Source organism: Pleurodeles waltl, chromosome 6 (assembly GCF_031143425.1).
Source record: "Pleurodeles waltl isolate 20211129_DDA chromosome 6, aPleWal1.hap1.20221129, whole genome shotgun sequence".
Taxonomy (NCBI): domain Eukaryota; kingdom Metazoa; phylum Chordata; class Amphibia; order Caudata; family Salamandridae; genus Pleurodeles; species Pleurodeles waltl.
This window is the reverse complement of record NC_090445.1, coordinates 51,666,476-51,683,276: the sequence shown is the minus strand read 5'-3', so window position 1 is coordinate 51,683,276 and position 16,801 is coordinate 51,666,476. Positions and strand designations below refer to the sequence as shown.

At 48.2% G+C, this 16,801-nt stretch overlaps 1 protein-coding gene across 3 annotated transcripts in view; it reads right to left on the bottom strand.

The window, feature by feature from the left end:
• LOC138299176 (butyrophilin subfamily 2 member A1-like) overlaps positions 1-12,234 on the bottom strand; it is a 143,070-nt gene extending 130,836 nt beyond the window's left edge. The window contains exons 1-2 of one of the 3 annotated variants that reach the window (XM_069237268.1): positions 12,014-12,220; positions 11,253-11,351 (exon numbers count right to left, since the gene is read on the bottom strand). The gene's annotated coding sequence lies outside the window, so the exon portion shown is untranslated. Of the gene's footprint in view, positions 1-11,252; positions 11,352-12,013 lie in introns of all 3 variants that reach the window. The other 2 variants (XM_069237269.1, XM_069237267.1) reach the window with 2 other exon arrangements.
• Positions 12,235-16,801: the final 4,567 nt, after the last annotated feature.

Below are 16,801 nucleotides of genomic sequence, written 5' to 3'. Positions count from 1 at the left end.
TGTTACACAACCCCACGCTAAGAACCGATGGCCGACCCCTGTTGTGCTACTACGGGTTGCATTACTTCAGGTACTCCGGATAGGGCCACTGAAATAAACTCAGCTCATTGCCCTCCTTTAAATGGCAGTTCGGACTGGACTGTTCCCACGAGGAACAGGCTCAAGACTGATTTGCATATTGCTGGATCCAAACTGGGGTGGCATGGTGAGCAAAAGAACGATGGATTAAACCCAGATCTGTGACTGGGGGTGAGTGTTTGCATTGTTCAGCACTCCGTCCATCATCCTTTTGTGTTGCTAAAATTGCTCTAAGTGGGAAGGGTATGCCCAGACGTGGGTCCCTTGGTCACTGTGCCACTGGATTCAAGCTAGCCTGGCTGATGAAGGGTGATACCCTGAAACCAGTCCCAGGATGCTTGTTTCTGGTCCAGGGAGGACCTGGCCTGGCAGTTCGGACTGGACTGTTCCCATGTGGAACAGGGTCAAGACTGATTTGCATATGGCTGGGTCCAAACTGGGGTGGCATGATGAGCAAAAGAACAATATATTAAACCCAGATCTGTGACTGGGGGTGAGTGTTTGCATTGTTCAGCACTCCGTCCATCATCCTTTTGTGTTGCTAAAATTGCCCTAAGTGGGGAGGGTATGCCCAGACGTGGGTCTCTTGCTCACTGTGCCACTGGATTCAAGCTAGCCTGGCTGATGAAGGGTGATACCCTGAAACCGGTCCCAGTATGCTTGTTTCCAGTCCAGGGAGGACCTGGCCTGGCAGTTCGGACTGGACTGTTCCCATGAGGAACAGGATCAAGACTGATTTGCATATGGCTGGGTCCAAACTGGGGTGGCATGGTGAGCAAAAGATCGATGGATTAAACCCAGATCTGTGACTGGGGGTGAGTATTTGCATTGTTCAGCACTCCGTCCATCATCCTTTTGTGTTGCCTCCTTCAAATGGACCTCATTCAAACTAAGAGGAGCAAGAGGTACCAGGGATTACACTGAGCTATGGTTGACAGTTTATATATCGTATGTCACAAACTAAAATGGCCCCTGGAGCCGTAAATACTAAGCATTTTTCAGATTAAACCTGTAGGTTCTCACTTTATTTACATTAACACAATAAATAGCTGATTTCTCCAAATTCTCAGAGCAACCTCAATCTTAATGGTCCTCCTCAAAGTGCTCCATCGTCCTCATACGCTTCAACATTTGGACTGATACTACTCTAAACTCTTCTGCTGCACAAGATGCAATGGCTAACAAGGGAATGCTGGGCTACTCCTAAATGGTTGTCTCAGCCAAGCAAAAACCTAGCCATAGTTTAACTAAGTATTTTCTCAAGTCCAGAATCTGACCATTACTGACTAGCAACCATTATCAGGCTCAGACCAGACTTATATCCATCTGTCAGTGCCCAATGAGAACTCAGAACCTGAAAAACTCCCTTCGCACCCAATCCTTCACCAGAAACCTAATCTATATCAAGACTTCAGACATGCTTCCTGCTCTTGCTGACAAGCAATACCTTCTACCGGAAAACTCATTTAATGTCTTCAAACACATCCTAATAATCATCACAGCTGGAGGAGCTTGCTCCGCTCACCAAAATGGAGTTAAATCTGACAAATACACATACAACAAAAGTTCTAACTCTTGAAATTAAACGGTAGAACTCTTCATAAACTCTGACTCTTAAAATGAAAGGTGCCTACAAAGGTACTGGAAAAAGCCTTGACACCCATCAGACAGAATTACTAGTAGTATCAACTAAAATGATGACAAAGCAGCCGTAGTTAAAACAAAATAACCATACTTGCAATCTCATATTGAGAAAGCTGATAACTCCTCAAAACAACCCTTCTGTGACTACCATGCAATGATCAATCAATCAAACACTTGTAAAGCGTGACTTATCACCCGTAGGTTCTCAAGACGCTGTTGCGGGCGTGCTGCTCACTCGAAAAGCCAGGCCTTGAGATCCTTCCTGAACTGCTTCCGTGAGGTGGCCTGTCTGAGGTTGAGTGGGAGTGTGTTCCATGTCCGGGCTGCGGGATAAGAGAAGAATCTGCCTCCAGCTGTGCTCTTCCTGATTCTGGGGATGGCGGCGAGGGGGAGCTGGGAGGATCGGAGCTGCCTGGTGGGGATTTAGAGGGTCAGGCGGTGTTTGAGGAAGGCTGGTCCTATGTTGTGCAGTGCCTTGTAGGTGTGTGTCAATAGCTTGTAGGTGATGCGTTTGTTGACCGGGAGCCAGTATAGGTCTCTGAGGTGGGCAGTGATGTGGCTGTGGCGAGGGATATCCAGGATGAGTCTGGTTGCTGCGTTCTGGATTCTCTGTAGTCTTGTTTGTACCTTCTTTGTAATGCCAGCAGAGAGTGCGTTGCCATAGTCTACTTTGCTGCTGACAAGTGTATGAGTGACCGCCTTCTTGTCTCGGTGGGGAGCCACTTGAAAATCTTCCAAAGTAGGCGCAGGGTGTGGAAGTAAGACAATGAGATGGTGTTAACTTGGCCAGACATGGAGAGCATGGAGTCCGGGATGATGCCCAGGTTATGTGTGTAGTCGGTGGGGGCGTTTCCAAGGAGGTGATCACAAATACCTTCCTTTATATCAAAGTATCATCATAACAACAGCACAGAAACAACCTCATCTCCTTCTTCAATGACAAAACCACCAAACTCCATTCCAACATGTCACCTGCTTCCTCTCCAAAGGCATTCATCCTGTCTCAGATCCAAGCACCTTCTGAGAAATTTTCATTCAAGTGACTGAAAACTAGATTGACAAAATCAACAACAAACTAGGCCTGGGTGGAGTTCTTCTACGTGGAACTACGCAAAGTGCCCAAAAAACTCTGCCGTGCTACGCGGAGTTCCGTGAGCGGCGGACTTTGGGTAAGTTGCACTATTCGTGCTGATTTTCAGTGCCAGTGGTTTCTCCCATGCTGTAAATCAACGCAAACAGCATCACACGAATTTATTTCTGCCGCTATAGTTGATTTTCTACTTAAGCAGCAGCTTCAATGCGAGTGGCAGCTTTCTCAACACGATCAGTAGCAACGTGCCACGACCACACGTGTTCAGAAATCTCGCTCACCAACTTAGTGATTTCTCTCTCTCGCCAACTTAACGTTGGCAAGCCGTGCCAGAGAAAAAACTCCGCTCTGCGTCATTTTGCTGAGTTTTTTGGAACTCTGCGCCAAGGGTGGAGCGCGGAAAACTCTGCAAACTCTGCCGGAGGAGCGGAATTCTTCAGCCACGCCTGCAACAAACTCAAACCTGTCACCACTCCTTAAGACACCTGCAATACTCAAACCATTAAACTTGGCCCGTGGCTCTAATGCACCTCATTGTATGGCTTGTTGATGTGTCCCTGCTTCCTAGAGACATCCCAGCCAAACTTAACATACTAACATTACACCTCTACCCAAGAAACCTGCTGCCAGTATGTATTTTGGGCTGATAGGTATGGGTGCACCACCAGCACTCATGTAGATCGGTCCTTGTTTTATGTCCTGTAAAGTCACAGAAACAGAAGAACAACAAATACAGTGATGCTTAAACCGTCAGTCTATTGGCAGCCCTTCTTCCATTTCCACAAAAAGACATAATGGAATTAAAAGAACTGTTGCACATGCTCCCAGATGGTGTGCTTGCTGCTCCTCATCCAAGATGACTGTAGAACAGAAAGCCAGGGTGATACAGATAAAAGGTGCTTGGTAGTACTGCACCTGCTGCAGGTAAATGGTCAAAAAGTGATGAATGTAAATCTTTCCTCCTTGGCTTACACCCCTTCCTAGTTCAGCCTCCAAAGAGAAAGTTTGGTTATTGCACTAATACTTTTCACAAATAAAGCACTGCCTGCCACTGACACAAAGGTGGTGGTCTACAACAAACCAGTTTATGCACTTTCCACCATTGCTAAAATCATTGAAGCAGTTGTCACCTCACAACTCTTACTAGGAAGAGAATAATAACCCCCTCAGCAACTTTCAGACAGACTTCAGGGCTCGATGATCTGAACATTAGAGAAGAGCTACGGTTCACTGGAGCTGCCCACAGCAATCAACACAGTTGTCGACAGAATCCTCCTTACCCTATTGGAATACCCAGGTATTGTTTTCCAATGATCTAGATCGCTTCTCGCATCTGGTGGCCCACACTGCTATCACAAATTACCTGCTAGAACTCTGGGGTCCACCATGGATCATGTTCACTTTTTTAACATATATGTGACTGCCCACACAGCAATCATCAATGTCTATAATATCAGCTAACATATGCATCCTGATGAGACTTAAATACATATAAACATCCCGAAAGAACAAGAAAACAAATTTGACTTGATTGCCTCCAACATGTCCAAGCATGAATGATGAACAATTCGGTATGCCTTGATGGCAGCAAACCCTTGAGTTTTGAGCTCTGTCTGAAGTGACTCACTAGGTCCTCCATGCCGCTGAATCAAGTTTAGCAGAAACGTTAGAGTTTTTTACAACAGTGAATTCTCCTTTTCCATCCAGGTCAATTTATTTCGAGAACATCTTCTTCCAATTCCATCACCTCTAATAGATACTTCAAGTGCAACACCTAGACTCTATTTCTCATTCATCCTCCACCCACCTCTCTAAATTTTTAGTTACCTCCTCAATCTTTATCTCGTATCAGTACTTACTAAAATGAGGTCTTTCACATCTACACAGGCACCATGTGACTTAGGTAGAACCAATCAAACAAGTTCAAGTTCCCCCAGTTTGCACCTCAACTCCAAACCCCTCCCCTATTTGCTGATAGCTTGATTCTCAAGCTGGGTCCAAGGTCTCCTCTTTTCATCAGCAACAGGAAATAACATTGCCCTCTGTAGGAAGTTGGCTCTTTATAAAGTAGACCAAAATGAGGTACACTGTGCAAAGAGTCCAGACAAACCCCAGAGGTATCACAGAGGCACAAATGACATCCCAAATGCATATCAGAGGGTAGTGCTAAACACGTAAGGCACACACTCGTACAGTAAGTGAGACCCACACTCAAAGAAATCCGACTCCAATTTATAAAAATAACATTATATAAATCTAGATGCCAAGATCACCGGGGTCAGGTGAGTACTTTTTGAGTTTTTAGAGTTTTGAAAAGTTGACACTTTTTAGTGCATTTTTAGGAAACTGCAATGCAATCCTATGGAGGAAAACAAAGATGGCAAACCAGATAGAGTACAGCAACGTACAGGACAAATCTCCTGGACTTAGCGACAGTATGGGGCAAGGTCCAAGGCCACACAAGCAGTTCACCTCAGACGGCACGGGGCGGCCGGGTGCAGGGGTGCAGTTCAGCAGGGGCGCAGTTACGCATCGCCTGCCACATGTAAGTCCATGGGGATCGGTCCGGGTACAAAGTTGCTGCAGGGAAAGACTAGGAGATCAGTCTGGGGCAGTAGTTCCCAACCTGTGGTCGGGGACTCCTGGGGGTCTGCAAAGCCGAATCAGAGGTCCACGACTGCTTAGAAAATTAAATAATATCAATAGATGTGGTCCCCAGCTTTCAATAATGACTTAATGGGAGGTCCCCGGATTTCAATAATGATTAACTGGGGGTCCCTGGGTTCCAGTAATGGTAAAGTGGGGGTCCACAGAAGTCAAAAGGTTGGGAACCACTGGTCTAGGGGAACTCATAGGGGGGCTCAACCCTTGAGGTCCACAGGTTCTCCTCGGTCCAAAGCAGATGGGTGCAAAGATGTCCTGAGGCATTGGATCTTTGTCTCCTGGTCACTTGCGGTTGCAGGGGGGTCTGCAGAAACAGGTTGCAGATGCCTTGGGGAAGTCCACGGTGGGACCACTCAAGGTGGGCTTCGTCTCTGGAGGGAAGGACTATGCTGACACCGTTGACCCACCTCAGCAGGGGCTAGGTGGCTCAGGTATAGAGGTAGCGTCCAACGTTGGGTTTTTGCGGTCCCAGTTCTCTCAGTTCTTTCTTGGGTGCCTGTGGATGCAGGGGGGCAGCTCCTCTACTCCAAAGTAGTTCTTCTTGGTGATCTCTGAAGCACTGACAGCTCTCCCAGTTTCTTGGAGGCTGCAGCGCACAGACAGGTCAGTTGCTCCTCGAGGGTCGTGTGCAGCAGGTAGGCCAGCAGGGTTGGCGCCCAGTCAGTCTTGCTCCTTGGATCGCAGGTTCAGCAGGCTTCTTGCCCACTCCTTCTTTTGTGTCCAGTGAAGATCCCCAGATCTGGTATCAGGTCCCCTAAATACTCTATTTAGGGGGCGTTAGGAGTGAAGGGTAGTAGCCAATGCCCTACTCACGCTTGGGGTCACTACACCCCCTATATCACCACTTCCTGTGGGGAGTGGGTATCACCCTGTCCAGAGTTCCTAAATTCCACCACACACAAGACGGTGCATGTATTAATAAATCCATCACTAGAATCAGTGAGGGTTTATTAATACGAGATGTTTGATACCAAAATCCCTCCTTTCAGTGAAGCCATCATGTCGCTGGGGAACTCGTATTGACCAGTGTCCAGCACATGTATTTCAAATGGTTTCCATGTTCACTTAGTATGTCTAAGAATCGACAAAGTCATAGCAGAGGTGTAGGGAGCTGGCTCTGTAATACTATATCAAAATGAGATATAGTGTGCACAGAGTCCAGTGGTTCCCCAGAGGCTTAACAAAGGCTAAAGTAGATAATACTAATGCCCTCTTTTGTGGAAGTGTGGTCGAGCAGTTAGACTTATCAGAGGGTAGTGCAAAGAATTTCTTGTACACCCAGACAATAGAAGAAGCACTCACTCAATGACTTAACTCCAGACCAATGGTTTTTATATATCAAAAATATATTTTCTTAGTTTATTTTTAGAACCACAAGATTCAAATTGCAGGTAAGTACATCAATAGATTCATATTTCACACATGTACCAACAGTACTTTGTTTGAAATCGATAAGTTATACAGTTCTTGAAATATTAGCAATAATCTGTTTTAAAAAATGGACACTGCAATTTTCACAAACAGTTCCTGGGGGGAAGAAATGTTAGATCGTTTTGCAGGTAAGTACAACACTTACAGTTTCAGGCTCTGGGTTTTAGGAAGTCCACCGGTTGGGGTTCAGGTTAACCACAAACACTAACCACCAGCAACAGAGGGCCGGCCGGGTGCACAGATCAGAGATGAGAAAATTTAAAGTGGGCTCCTATGAAGACAGGGAGCACTCGGAATCAGGTCTGCCTGCAGCTAAGTACGCGCGACTCAGAGGGCAGACCGGGTGTTTGGGGGGGGGGGGGGTTGGGGTTAGAGGAGCACTGGAGGGGCCACAAATAGGCACCAAACACACACCCTCTGCGGCACATAGGCGGCCGGGTGCAGGGTGCAAACAGGATGTCAGATTTCCAATGCTGGTCTATGAGGGGACCCTGTGGGTCACTCAGAGGCTGAAAGCGAGGTCCAGGGTGGTGTCTCGGACACACCACTGGTTGGATAGGGAGAAGGGCCGCCTACTGAACGTAGCTGCACCGGTTGCCGATTTCTCCAAGGCCTCTGGGCTGCAGGTGCAGTGCGTCGGATAACTTCGTCCGAGGCTTTGCAGTCTGGGGGGTCCCTATGTAGGCGTCGTTGTGGAGGGGTAGAGAGGTCAACCCAGGGTGGGCACTTGCTCGCAATCACTAGCTGGGTGGACCACCTAGTCACAGGCCGTGGGCGTTGGGTGCAGAGTGGTCAGGACTCACGCACCCGGAGTGAGGTGGGAGTCCTTAGTTGTTGGTTTTTCTTAGACAGGGTGACTGTCTTCGGGAGTTCTTGGTCCTTTTGGATGCAGGGCAGTCCTCTGGAGCTTGGCAGAGGTCGCTGGTCCTGCTGGACATGTCGCTGTTCTTTTGCAGGTTCTTTGAAGCAGGCGACAGGCTGGTTGGGCTGCGGCCAAAGCAGTTGTCGTCTTCCTTCTTCTCTACGGGGGGCTTCAGCTAAGCAGCCCTTCTTCTTGTAGGTCACCAGGAATCTTGTGAGCTGGGTTCAGGGAGGCCCTTAAATCCTAGATTTAGGGGCGTTTTAGGGGTCAGACGGCAATAGCCAATGGCTACTGTCCCTGAGGGTGGCTACACCCTCCTTGTTCCCACTCCCTTTGGAGAGGGGGGCACAAACCTAATCCTATTGGTCCCTGTCCTCCAAACCAAGATGGAGGATTCTGCAGGGAGGGTGTCACTTCAACTCTGGACACCTTATGGGTGGTCCTGGCTGGGGTGGTCACTCCTCCATGTTTTCCCTAATTTTATCTCCGGACTTGCCGCCAAACTTGGGGCTTTGTCCAGGGGGCGGGCTGCTCCACTAGCTGGAGTGTCCTGGGGCACTGTAATCCAAGGCTTGAGCCTTTGAGGCTCACCGCCAGGTGTTACAGTTCTTGTAGGGGGGAGGTGTGAAGCACCTCCACCGAAGACAGGCTTTGTTTCTGACCACAGAGTGCACAAAAGCACTCACCCCATGTTGTGAGACAATTGTCTGAAAGTGGCAGGCTGGCACAGAAAGGTCAGTCCTACACTAGCATTTTGGCTAACATACAGGAGACATCTCTAAGACGCACTCTGTATCCATTTTTCAATAAATCCCACACTGGCATCAGTGTGGGTTTATTGTGCTGAGAAGTTTGATACCAAACCTCCCAGTATTCAGTGAAGTCATTATGGAGGTGTGGAGTTTGTAATGACAAACTCCCAGACCATATACTCAACATGGCTACACTGCACTTACAATGTCAGAGGATGGACTAAGACACTGTTAGTATAGTGCACCCTGCCTTAGTGATTTAAGGCCGGCTAGAGGGGTGACTTACCTATGCCACAGGCAGTGGTTTGTGGGCATGGCACCCTGAGAGGGGTGTCATGTCGACTTTGCTTTGTCTTTTTCTCCCCGCCAGCACACACAGGCTGCCAGGCAGTGTACATGTGCTGGGTGAGGGGTCCCCTAGGGTGGCATAATACATTTTGCAGCCCTTAGACATCTTCGCTGGCCACAGGGCCCTTGGTACCATGGGTACCTTTTACAAGGGTCTTAACTATGTGCCAGGGTTGTGCCAATTGTGGAACCAAAGGTACAGTTATTGGGAAAGAACACTGGTGCTGGGGCCTGATTAGCAGAATCCCGACATACTTTCAATCTTTCAAAGTTGGCATCAACACTAGGCAAAAGGTGGGGGTGGGGGGATAACCATGCCAACAGTGGCACTTGCCTCCAAGGGGGATTTCTGCTTGGGCAGATATGTCCTCACATGTTATATATTGCACCCTGCCTTAGGGCTGTAAGGCCTGCTGTAGAGGTGACTTACAAATATTACATGCATGTTTAGGGGACATGGCACACAGTGTGTGTACCATGTTGTGTTTTCACTTTTAGGGAGCACCTTGTCACACAGCCTGCAATGGCAGTCTGCATGAGTTTGGTGCTGGGTCCCTTAAAAGTGGCACAAGTTATGCTGCAGCTCTCAGGGCCGCTCTTCAGTACTCATGCCCTAGGTAACAGTGGTGCAATTTACTAGGGACTTACGGAGCTGCTAAAGGGCCTGGCCACTTGGGGATCAAGTGACCAGGTGTCTTATTTCGGGAAAGGAATACTGGCACTGGGGACCTGGTTAGCAAGAACCCAGTGCACATAAATCAAAATTGCATCAAAAACCCAGGCAAAAAGGGGGGAGGGGTACTGCAACTAGCACCCAGCTTCCTACACCCTCCTTTTTTCCAACTCCCTCTCCACCTAAGGAAGAAGTGTGGCACATCTTGGATGCTGTAACGGCAGTGAAAGTCTATTTGTCAAGAACACAGGATTTCAGACATATGCAAGAATTTGTTTATAAATTTTGGTGTTCTCCGTCATGCTCAGAAGGCATCCACTCCTACCTTAAGTAGATGGATTAGGTCTCTCATTTCTTTTTATGTCTCACAAAACAAGCAATTGCTAAGTGGGGACCAGGGAAGATCTACACATGGAATGGCGGCCTCTTGGGCTGAAACTGCTGGTGTTTCTGTTGTTGACATCTGTAGAGAGGCCACTTGGCATCCCCATCTACCTTTGTTTCCCATTATCGACTGGAGGTGGCAGACGCTCTATTTTGTGGTACAAAGATCCTGGCTGCCATTCAGCCTTGAACACTCTGCTTGCTGTGTCCTCTCTCTGGTTGGCAAAGAATAAAGAAGTTTCGATGGCATTATCCAAGAGCTGATTTGTTCTTTAGGATTCAGGTTGTCCTTGTGTGGCTTTGGTATATCCTCATTTTAGTAAGTATTGGTAGGAGATACAGGTTGAGCAGGTAATGATTCAATTACATACCAGTAATCTTCACTACTCTGAATGCCTTTTTCTCGTACCATCACTTACACTCCAGGTCCCCTTTTCCTAACCTGAATCCTCGGGTGGGCTTGTGCACATACTGGAAGTGTTGTGGGATCCATCCCCTTTTATCACCAGAGGCCTTATTACGGAAGTACCCCGCAGGGGCAACGGCCATTTGTGCCTGCTTTGCGCACCTCCGGGCACTTTGGTATTACAGAAAGGGCCACAGATGCTTTTGTAATATCAATAGTGCTCGCGAACATAAAGCGCCAGCGTTATCATCAGAGGCTGTTCCTTCATTTGCATGGGGGTGTGGAATGAGGGAATCCCTTTGCCTCTGCATCCACGCCGTATCATATATGCAGGCGCAGAGGCGAACAAGCTGTCAGGAGGTAAACTGACAATGCGCCACCTAAAAGATGTCAGGCACACTGTCTGTGTGCCCCCAGATGGCAGCCCTCTAGAGGGGGGAAAAGGGGTCCAATGGACCCCTCAGACATCCCCTTGCATGCGGGTGCAGTCACTTACTGCACCCGCCTGCAATGGGATCTCAAATTCCTCCCCACCCCCAAAAGTGCAGGCAGGTTCCCACCTGCACTGTGAAACACGGAGTGGCTTCAAAGCAGCTGTTCCTTTTTTCACATTAATGCGCTGTCCCAGGGCAGCGCGAGTTCGCGGCTGTCCTGGGAGCAGTGCATTCATTCTAATACAGCGCATTTTCCTTGTTTCCGCCGGGCACACCTTTTAAAAGGTACATCAGGCGCAAACAAGGAAAATGCGCTTTATAGGGATACTGCCTCGACTGGTGGAAGGGGTTTAGAGATGTGGGGGGGCATCATCTCTAATTTCAATCATCAAAACAGAAACAAAATAATTTTAGGACATGTCTCTTCCATCAAATTGCCATCCGGATACCAACCACAGGCCCTTCCATAAACATCTTAAGACCCACCTCTTGCTGCCATGCATTTGAGCTTTAATGTCTGGATTGCAGCTTTTGGGCTCCTCCTCTCCCTTTCTGTTCTTTGTGCGTTCTATAGGTTCCACTGATCTCAAAAATCACAGAAATAAAATAAAAAATCTGCCCTCACTGGAGCAGGGTCGCTTGCCCCCAGACCTACTATGCTATATAAAAACAGCTGCCAAGAAGCCACGTCACCTGAGACACATTTAGGGAGCCTTGCTTTCAGCCTGCAGCATTTCCTTACTCTGATAATTTAACTAAAATGGGAAATTCAAGTCCCCAGAATGCAAAGTGTTGCTAGTTCACAAGCGTGGGCTTGCTGAAGGTGCCAAACGTAATATGAGCTATTTTCAGCGCCTGGATACCCTAACGGGTGACAAGCAGTGCTCTGTACATCCACCTTACATTATATGTGGAACATTGGTCTCCATTCCACGGGACCACCCACCACAAAGCCACGGACTTCAGAAGGTTAGGGACTCAGAGGACTGGGAGATATAGGGGATTGAAACAATCCACTGTCTACATGTCTCTGAGCTACCTACCACCTTACTCGATCTGAGCAGGTGACCTGTGGCTTACACTGATCTCCGAGAAAATCAATGAACCCACTGAGTTATCTGACTTCGGTGAAGCCTCAGAGTCCAGCCTGACCCCCAGGTACCTGCATTGATACTGACATGAGCCCCGCTGAGACCAGCTACCCCCGACCACCCCAATTTCCGCTGCGCTAGAAAACTCTCTCTTACCAACAAATTGAAGATTCGGAGATCGTAAATGGGGATGCAGCTTCCTGGTCCCGGAGATGTAAAAGAGAAACTGAAAGAGCTGTCTTCTGTCTGAAAATGGGGAATTCTCCATCCGCCTGAAGGGGGCGGCCATCTTACATGAGTAATATTCACACCAACTTTTTCACCGTGTGACTTTATGTTGCCAAATCTACGATGAGGATACTTTGCCCCCGCATTGAGTCAGCAATCTCGGATGTGATCAGTCATCTGAAGAGCTGTCGGCTATTACGAAATGGCGAACTAGGCGCAGGACCGGCTTTAGCGCTGGTGGCGCCCTTGCGAGTCTGTTTTGGCGCCCCCACCCCATGACCACCTCCTCGGATTCCCTCACTACCAACCGGCAAAACTGCCTCTCATCTTTCCATAGCCCCCTTTCAGGTATACATTCATTTGTTTTAAATCGCTTGTAAAGACTGGCTTTACCAATCCACTCAGCTATCCACATAAAATATAATTATTTTCTTTGCAGCAGGCATATTAACCCTACGCAACTTTATGGAGAGTCAAAGCTGCCCCAAAACTCCCATCTGTCTCCCTAGTAGGAACATTAATCACAAGAGGTATCTTGACATTTTAATTGCTTCCTGAAGGCTGGGAGGAACTTTTCAACAGGTGCTTTTAAATCACAAGTTTTGTAAGTTATTGCTAAACACAGCAACCCCCTGAGGTCAGTGCCCCCCAATCCAGGTCAGCACCCACTGCAGCCGCACCGCCCTAAAGACGGCCCTGACTAGGCGCAATTCAACTACTACGTTTTCAGGTTGTTTTACATGCACTTCTGCTTTCTGGTAAAGTAGCTCACAGCGCCTGGATACCCTCACGGGTGATTATCCAACTATACAAATAAACATAACACTGACTTAAAATGTCCGCTGGTGAGCTCTGTATTTCATCTGCAGGACAAAGGTTTGAATCCCAGCAGGGTTGATTCCATCTTTTACCCTTCCTACTGTGGTATCATCCCGCCAAAGAAACCACATAGAGACCAGGTGAGTGGGTGCTGGTGGCAGCCTTTATTCTTCCTCTGTATGCATGTAATGTAGTGTCCGCTTCCCGCCTCCCATTATATATATACCCAGCCCCTCACTCACCAGAAGTGGTGTCCGGTTCTTGGTCTGGTCGGCGGGCAGAGGATGCATGGTCCTAATGCCTCATTCCGACATCTCCCACTTTTATTGACAGAATATGCACATTCCCCACCTTTTTGTTTGCAACCTGACATGAGTGGATATAGCGAGAGAGAGAGAGAGAGAGAGAGAGGCAATGATGCGGTCATCATAGCTCTTCAATCAGTCTTTTGGGGTTCCGGGTTGTTCGCATTGGGCGTGATGTCCCTGTTTCTTGGTCGATGTCTTCAGTTGTGTCTTCATCCCAGGGATGGCTGTCCCCAGTTGTCGACACCGTTTCCTCTGACCCTCCAGGGTCTGCACTTGTAGTCTCCCGTCCGGCACTGGGCCATAGTTCTCCTTCCTCATCATCCGACATCCTGAAGTCCTTAAAGTGAGAGCTGTTTCTGTTGGATGAAGTAGGGCCCAGCCTCCGCCGTGATCATTGACCCTTTGATCTTTGTTTTTCTCAGAAGCTGGCTCCAGAAAGGGCTGTCCAATTTCCATGCCTGTCTTTGGTGCACAAGGACCCAGTCTCCAAGTTGTAGTCCAGACCCTGTAGCATGACGACGTGCATCAGCGTAGCGTTTCATTTTCTCCGTGGTTTCTCGGTCACGTGCAGCAATGTTGTCATGATCTGTTGGTGCCTTGGCGTCTAGTTGAGACAGACGAGTACTACTTGTTCTTCCGACCACTAGTTCTGATGGGGATCGCCCTGTGGAACTGTGTTGGGTGTTAACAGTAGTCCCAAAGTACTTGGCACAATGCTTGTCCTAGAAATATTTTTGTCAGCTTTGCTCGCTGTATAGCCTTCTTTATGGTGCCCATGAACCTTTCCACCATGCCATTGGCTTGAGGCCACAATGGTGTTATCTTCTGATGATGTACTCCTAGATATGCCATGAATTTGCGAAACTCGTCCCTTGAAAATGGGGGTCCATTGTCTGTCTTTAGTGTCAGCTGGGCACCCCATGCTGCCAAAATGTCATCTAGAATCGGTAGGGTGGCGGTGAAGTTGATGACACTTGACGCAAAAAGGGGAAACAGGAGTATTCGTAAATAACGACCAGGAGGTAGTTCCAAGTGTCCATGGGACCATAGAAGTCCACAGCTAACGTGGTCCATACGGCCTCAGGAAGGTCAGACATGCGCAGTTGGCTTTGGTGGTCTTCCTGTGATTTGACAGAGATGGCAGTTCATGATCATCTCCTCCACTAGACAGTCAAGTCTCAAGAACCATACTTTCTCTCTCATCATTTTTTGTGTTGCCACCATGCCTCGATCGGACTCATGGGCAAGGCTAACTCTCTGCTGTCACAGTGTCTCCTGTATTATTATTCTGGTACCACAGAGCAATATCCCTTGTTTCGTTGCTGGCAGTTCCTCCTGCACTTGCTTGAAAAATAATAGTTCCTCTTTCTTGACCCCTTCGCCTACTGCACTGTTGGTGGTCACATGTCCCCACCTCTGTTGTTGCATTAGTGTTTTGACCACTTGTAACGTTGCGTCTGTAGTGGTTTTCTGTGCCAGTTGCGCCATCATAATCGGTGTGTTCTGTCGGAGCATGAAATTGAGGTACTTCTTGGCTATGGACAGTGTTTCTGGTGCCCAGGGGCAGAGGGTGCAGAGACGTAGTAGGCCGGGTTGTGTTCCTTCCCTGGCTTATGCACTATGTTGAAGTCATAGTCCATCAGGCGTATCCACCATCATTCTATGCATGGTGGTATTTTTGCGTTGGGGTTGCCCTAAATCGTGACCAGCGCCTGGTGGTCTGTGACTATGGTGAAATGTTTTCCGTAGATGAACATGTGGTAGTGTTCAAATGCCCACACGACTGCTAGACTTTCTTTCTCGGGCTGAGAATATGCCCTTTCCACATCCAATAGACTTCTACTTGCATATGCAACAATGTGTCGTGGTGAGTCTGTCCTGGGCTTCTGTTGGGCGAAGATTGCCCCTGGCCCTACTAGGCTGGCGTCTACTGTGAACTCTATGCATAGGGACGCTTCAAAGTAAGTGAGGTTATCTACGCCTGTGGCATCCCTTCGGATGTCTTCGAACGCCCTGTCATATTTTGCGGTCCAGAGGAATGGTTGTCCTTGTTTGGTCAGTTTGCGAACTGGGGTACTTACAGTGGCAAAGCCCTTGATGTATTGTGCGCAGTAGCACGCTAGATCCAGAAAAGACAGTACTTCTGCCACGTCCTCTGGAGGTTGTGTGTTGCATAGCGTTTCTACCTTGCTGGGATCTGGCCGCATCCCTTTTCTGGAGAAGATGTGTCCAAAGAAAGAGTCCTCTTTTTCCCAGTTCACATTTTCCTCATTCAGTGTCAGCCCAGCTATTGTTATTGCACACCTCCTACAGTGCACAGTCATGTTCTTTGTTTGCGCGACCAAATACTAGGGTGTCCTTGCTGAAGTTTAGACAGTTTTTATGGGTCTAATTACCCGTCTCACTGTCTCCTGAAATGTTTCTGCTGCCGATGACACCCCAAAACGTAGCTGCTTGTAGCGGAACAGTCTAGTTCCAACTGATGGTAGCCTTTGAACAAGTTTAGCTTGGAAAAGATGCAGGCTCCAGTGAGGCAGCTGATCATATCATTTAGATGAGGGCCTGGGTGTCATTCTCTTTCTATGGCAGTGTTCAGTAGGTGCATCTCAACACAAATTTGTATCTCTCGCATGTTTTTCTTTGGTACAGCCAGGGTGCCGGTCCTTCTGCTAGCATGATGATGTCCTGTGCTAGCAATCTTTTCAGTTCTTCTACCTGCAGTTGGAGGTGTATAGGAACTCTGCTGTGAGTTTGAGGTACCAGTTGGACTGCTTTGTTGATGCGCAGGGTGACTTGCGCATCTTTTAGCTTTCCGAGCCCTTTCAGAAGCGCAAGGTATTCTTTCAAGATGTTTTGACGGTCAGCAGTGCCATATGCCATGGCGAGGAGGCCCATCACTTGCACTGTGACATTGCTGAGCAAACATGGCACTAGGACGTCTGCCTGTACGACATTCATCTCTTCTTGCACGGACATGTCGTTGTAAGTGAGCGTCTCCACAAACTTTCCCATGTTCACTACCGGTTGCCTCGCTCCCCAAGTGAACATGACGACGGTGGAGGGCAGGCGTGACAGTTTGTGTTTAATTTTTTCGTATTCCAATACGCAAATTATGTTGCATGTGGCTCCACTGTCAATCATGTGATGTGACTTCCGACCTGAATCTCCACAGTTGCCGTCTTCTTTATTTGTTGTTTGTCCACTAGTTGGACATGTTCAGATGTGCGTTCCTGCATCAGGATGTCTGACATGAGGTATAGACGTTCATTTGTATCACATGAACTGGCAGCATCAGAGTCAGCAGAGGAGCTGCGATTTTGTGCTTCCACGTGCCGTGCGTGGCGACTCACTGTCACGCGTGGTTGAGCAGGACGACCCCTCTCCACCTTGATGTGTCCACTCATGCAGACACTCACAAAGTGATTGTCCTACTGTAGTTGCATTTCCCACATTTGTGTCCCATAGCTGGACAGGCGCCAGCATGCAGGTATTCCAGGCCGCAGGGGTAGCAGGTCCATCCGTGTTTCTCTTTCAGTAGCAGTGGTGGCGTGTCTTGTCTGTTATAGCCTCTGGCCATGCGAAGAGCCTT